Source organism: Sparus aurata, chromosome 6 (genome assembly GCF_900880675.1).
Source record: "Sparus aurata chromosome 6, fSpaAur1.1, whole genome shotgun sequence".
Taxonomy (NCBI): domain Eukaryota; kingdom Metazoa; phylum Chordata; class Actinopteri; order Spariformes; family Sparidae; genus Sparus; species Sparus aurata.
Genome location: NC_044192.1, coordinates 36,525,129 through 36,531,349, shown reverse-complemented (window position 1 = coordinate 36,531,349; position 6,221 = coordinate 36,525,129). Strand labels below are relative to the sequence as shown.

The window sequence follows — 6,221 nt, the reverse complement described above, 5'->3', positions numbered from 1 at the left end:
GTTCTTCAGGCACACTCGCACCGAGACAAAGAGAGATCTGAGAGCACCCTGTAATTTTCTTTTTTGACATAAATTTGTATGTTTCAAAATGCAGTGTTGGGAGTAACGCACTACAAAAGTAATGCAATTACTGTAATGCATTACTTTTTGCTGTAACGCAGTAATGTAAGGCATTACAAAAATAAAATATTTTACTCGGTACAAATCCCAGTAACGCCTGTTACAATGCATTTTAAACCCGAAATTAAAGGGATAGTGTGTAACGATTTAAGTAATTTATTAACCCAAAACGTCTTCGTTCATAAGTAAGTCGTCATTGGTGTACAATTACCTCTGCCAACAATCTGACTTATCCTCCTGAGCGAAGAATTACCTATCTGAATATACATAGCGCGGGCAAGCTCTATGGAGGCCGCCATGTCTTTCCGGTTTTAAAAAAACTATGGACTGCCGAGAGGGACACAGAGCACTACGTGGTACTACGTAGTAGGGCTAACCGCGTTTTCGCTCAGAGCTAGCTTGACTGTGGAACTGAGAGGGAGCTCAGCGAAAGTGCTCATCACTAACAATAACTAGTGGCGAACTGTGGCCCTGGACCCTGGGCCTTCACTAGGACCATCGGGCCACACTTGGCAATAAACAATCAAACAAAGCAATACAAATAATAGCCAGAGCCCTACATGTGACATGCAAGGTCAGCACATCCTCCTAAAACCGGGAAGAAAAACATTTTTTTGTACATAATTTAATTAATCGTTGTAATAAACATATCACTAATGATGATTTTCTCAAAAATGTTATTGATTTATTGTTTATAACCTGTCCCTTGTAGTGGACATCAGGGTCATTCTCTTCCATAAAAAGAACATTACAAGGCGATTGGTATGATAAAATAATGCATTTTCTTTTAATTCTTTCTCATTTTATGAATATTGGAAACAAATAAAAAACACATTTTAAAATCTGCTCTACTGCCTTGCTCTCTTCCTCCTCATCCACTGACAGCTCAATGTCTTACTCTCCCTAAATAATCTTAAACAAAATCTTTCCTGCCTCTGTTTCCTGAAGTATGGAAAATGGTTGGAAATGAGAAGAAGCAAGTCCCACTGTCCCCCCCAAAAAGTATTTTGAAAAGCTTAACATCAACATACACTTCTAATCTTCTATCTTAATATAATATAGTTCAGACTCTCATAAATAAAGAACAACATCCTCAGGATAAACAGAAACATTATTTCTGTATAAATTTGACCACTTAACTCTCTTACTGGCATAAAATGTGTTGGTTGCAATTCCCACCATTTTGAAAAGACAGAAGATGAGCTCTGTTGACCACACCCCTTTGTGTATTACATCACTAGAAAGCCAAGGATGTGCTTTACACAGGACAGTAGGACTCAAATAAACTGCATGCATGGTTTTTGAAATAAAGGCCCCAGTGTCATGTTAACCACAGTGGACAAAAATTAATTGCTGGGTCTTTAAAGGTTTCTTTACTCCAAATGACTTCACAACACACAAAGGCCATTCAGTAAAACAAGGCACAGCTGGCTATATGACATCACTACATCTAATTATGATATGTAAAACAATTAGATTATTTTGTGAAAACAAATGATACAAGCAAATCATATTGACTTATTTTGCATATACAGTACCAGTCAAAAGTTTGGACACACCTTCTCATTCAATGTTCCTTCTTCATTTTTTATTATTTTCTACATTGTAGATTAATATTGAAGACATCAAAACTATGATGGAACACTTATGGAATTATGTAGTAAACAAAAAAGTGTTAAACAAACCAGAATATGTTTTATATTTTAGTAGTCACCTGGAATGGTTTTTAATTAACAGGTGTGTCTTGCCAAGAGTTAATTTGTGTTATTTCTTGCCTTGTTAATGTGTTTGAGACCATCTGTTGTGTTGTGCAGAGGTACTATTGGTACACAGTTCTATACAGTGAATAGCCTATTTGACTACTATTCTAATCCATATTATGGCAAGAACCACTCAACTAAGTAAAGAGAAATGACAACTGATGGTCTCAAACACATTAAGAAGGACAAGGAATTCCACAAATTACTCTTGACAAGGCACATCTGTTAATTGAAAACCATTCCAGGCGACGACCTCTTGAAGCTGATTGAGAGAATACCAAGAGTGTGCAAAGCTGTCATCAAAGCAAAAGGTGGCTACTTTGAAGAATCTAAAAAATAAAACATATTCTGGTTTGTTAAACACTTTTTTGTTTACTACATAATTCCATGTGTTCCTTCATAGTTTTGACTTGTCTTCAATACTAATCTATAATGTTGAACATAATAAAAATAAAGAAAAACCATGGAATGAGAAGGTGTTTCCAAACTTTTGACTGGTACTGTATAATTAACTGGAATGAAAGTAAAATGTCTAAAATATTCATCTATTCCCTTGAAATATATTCCATCTGAACACATCAGCTATAAGGGTAACTCTCAGTTGTTTATCAGTAGTTTTATCCAGTGGAGGTATCGCTGCAGCTTGTACAAGACATTACTGTTTTATTCTGAAAATAAGTACTCTGTGTGTGTGGTGACGAGGTTAAGGGTGCAAATGGGTGGTAGCAGATAGCTGATTGACACCAGTCAAGTGTCTGTCATAAACCACATGGAGGGCCCTGAGGTGACACAGAGTTGCAGCAGTAGAGCTCTGTGTTCCAGGCTGTTTGTGGTGCAGCATCACTGGGCCTCCTCCCCAGCCTCCTACCCCACCTGTGTCTGCCTCTTGCTCAACATGTGGCGGCTGAGGTTCTGGTTTGGGCTCAGGTAGCTGTGCGATGTGAATCACAAGGCCGATGTGCAGATAAAACTTTCTTAGAACAGCCTGGCGCTCAGGGATCAGGTTGAACTGCTTGATCTCACACAGCAGAGGGTAGTATCTGGACACATGAGCTTTGACCTGAGAGTAGAGGTGAGATGAGACAGAGAGAGAGAGTGAGACAGAAAAAAACACTTTTAGGCACTTAAATCTCATTTATATCAGTCATCGTCTGTGGGCAGATTGTGGTACGTCACAGGGGAACTGAAAGTTAACTGCAATGATGAGTGTCAGAACAATATGAGAAGAGTGTTGCATCTACTTAGAAATCGTATTAGATATCAATGGAGGTAGCTGAATAGGTGCAATTCTCATATCCACTAACTACCATCCACTACCACTTAAGGGTCAACAGTCACAGTGATGGTGCAGTGGGATATGAACGTATCACGTTTGTTCCGTACTTAAGCAGTCGTCTCTGGACCTCCTCCCAGGCGTTCTGGCGAATCTTGTTTGTGTTCATACGAAACAGGATGCGCAGGCAACATGTCAGACTGCTGGTCTCCTGCTTCGACAGGTTGGGCTTCAACTTTCCTTTGAAACCTTGACCACACACACATACAGATGCACACAGTTACAGTCACAGCCATTTTAATTTTTTTATTATGATACATTATCTCCAAACCGCTTCAAGAAGCAACACAGCCTGAAGAGCTAATCACAGTCTAACTAAGAGTCCATTTCCTTTGACCTGGCAACTGAACAAATGCAAAGCAACAAGGTGCAGACAGTAATTTCTTCCCTACCTGCTTTCCACAGTAAGGTCCTCTGCTGGCCTTCAAACATCACATTCAGCCCCCTGGGAAATGCACACACACATTAATTCATCCTGTTCGGTACAGCTTATGCTCTAAGCACAACATGCTTATATTCTGTCAAACTTAAAATGTTAGTAAGAGGTAGATGTGTATTGAATATTTTGAATATCTATTTTTTTGCTGCCTCAACAAACCCATAATATTCATGGTCTATCTAATCTGATGCACAGCTGTGGCACCTTTACAGTAAGAAATAAATGTATAGGCTATTTAAAGCAGGGCCTGTTATTAACGTTTTTGAAAAAGGTAACGTTACTCACCAAATGAAGATCACTTAAAATGAAGTCTATCCTGCGATCCTTTTTAACAAAGTGTGCAATGGCTGGGTCACACAGCCCAGCTGGGATGTTTTTGAGCTGCTTTGGTCAAGCAACTCAAATTATCGAATCCTGCACTGCACCGGGCCCCTTGTGGGGATGGAAAAGCAGGCTATCCCAGCAGTACAGCTAGTTGGTGCGCGGGCTGCCCGTTAGCCACGGTAGCGGTTGTAACGTTAGCTGCTAGCTTGAAAATACCTCTGGTAGCTCTTGCTAGATTGCACCAATCCTGGCAAGGCAGGTGATGGTCGACCTTTCCGGACAATTTCAAGTTTATCCTGACAAGGCAATCTTGAAAATGGAGTTTCAATAAATCCAGTAATCAAACAGTTTTCTTCACTACTAACTGCTGCCATTTCATACGCTCTATTTGTCTCCTGTTCGGTCTTCTCCTCACTCCCTCGCTGAATACCTTTGCGGGTCGTCCTGCTTATATACGTTCATGCTAGATATTCGCGAATGCCCGGAAGATGCCGTGAAATGATCCCGCCCCCATCTCAGCGAAATATGATTGGCTAAGACACCTGTCAATGTCAAATTCATGCCACATTCACTTGAATTACACGGGCCTTCATTGCTGCTACCGAAGGCCCTGCTAGGGGAGTAATTTACCCAGATACCAACAGAAGAAAAATTGTGATTGGTCCATTTCTCGTTCCGTTATATTAACCCACTGTGTGCCAAGACAAGTGAATCCAAGTTTAAATAGCCTAATCTATGCATTATTCATATTATTTTAGTGAATAAAAATAAATAAATAAGTAAATAATATATAATTCAATACATTTATTTGGAGTACACAAAAATATTTCAATATTTTCTTAGGCCTTCACTGAATACCTAGAAGGCCTAGAGGGTTCCCCTCTGACAATAACTAACTACATCTTTACCTCATTGCTTGAATCAGTAGAAATACTCGACGCTGTTGGGAAAGAGTCCATATTTTGAAAATGAGTTTCTTGTCCGTCAGGGCCACCGCAGCTTCTGGAAAGTCTCCAATAGGCACGTTCAAGTTGACCTCCTGCTGCCTGACTGCATCAGTGAAGTCTGCTGGCGACGGCAGGGGCGGGGATACAAACGCTGCTATGAAGTCGGACACTCTCTCTTCCCGTAGACGTGACGTGACCTGGCTGAGGTTGTGGTGTTTGCCTTCTTCGTCGGCGAAGAAGTGGAGGAAATTGAAATTCCATTAATGTTTGATTACAAACAACAACGAACTGCGATCAGTTTTCTTACCTGATGCTATGGGAACTTTGCTGGCCTTTTTCTCATATTAATCTTGTGGTTTCTGGGCTTCTCCTTCTTTAAGGTGTCGGTGTGTAGTTTGATCATAAAAGGAGTCTGCGGAGGCAAGGCGGGTGGAATGAAGAAGCAATCTTTATTGAAACAGAATCTAGCGCCTTGAGTCCTGATCAGAAGCGGCCGCGTTCTGATATTATCAAATCTGTGGACAAAACAATGCCAAAATGCTCTGCCCTCTGCTCCCTCAAAACCTCAGCCTTTGCTCTTAGGAGGTTTTCCAAGTGCCACCCCCCATCTCTACTCGTACAGGCCTTCTTAAAGTCTCTTGGGCTGTACCTGCCTACTCCTAATTGGTCACTGTGGTGGGTTGAGGGTCCATCTATCCAATTGACATAAAAAGGAGGTGGTCTATCTCCCTGCTCATCTCCCATAAATGGCTAATCTGTTACTGTCCCTCCTTGGGTCTTGTACTCCAAAATTACCTAAATGATCTTCTATCCTTTTCTGGAGATGCACACGTTTAGATATCTTCCTCCATCTGACATAGGAGTCAGGCTCCGTTTTAGTCCCTAGTGGCCTTGTCTTCTGCTAACCTTTGACCCACACACAGCTGAATTCTGCCTCCAAGGTCCCTGTGAGCCCCGTATTGTCTACATTCCTTAACTTACACAAGGAGAAACAGGTTCAATTTAAACTGAGTTGAATTAAAGGCCAGAATGTGTTGCAGTCCAGATACCTCAATCTCCTTCAGAAATTATTCAATCTGAGATGTTCAAAATAGTAGTCAATCAAAACATGTAGGCTGAGGGAATAGAGCAGTGGAATTGCTGCCGTGCTGCATGCAGACGACCAGGGATCAAGATCCGTGTCAAGTGTGACTTTTTGCAGAGGATGTATTCATCTGATTACTTTATATATATATATATATATATATATATATATATATATATATATATATATATATATGTATATGTATATACACACA

The 6,221-nt window shown here is 40.4% G+C and overlaps 1 long non-coding RNA gene across 1 annotated transcript; it reads right to left on the bottom strand.

Moving 5' to 3' along the window:
- Positions 1 to 2,368: 2,368 nt before the first annotated feature.
- LOC115583531 (uncharacterized) lies at positions 2,369 to 5,162 on the bottom strand. Its single transcript, XR_003984381.1, has 3 exons — positions 3,606 to 5,162; positions 3,264 to 3,402; positions 2,369 to 2,940 (listed from the first exon to the last, which is right to left on the bottom strand). It is a non-coding gene; the product is annotated as an uncharacterized LOC115583531 (long non-coding RNA).
- Between the last annotated feature and the right edge of the window lie 1,059 nt (positions 5,163 to 6,221).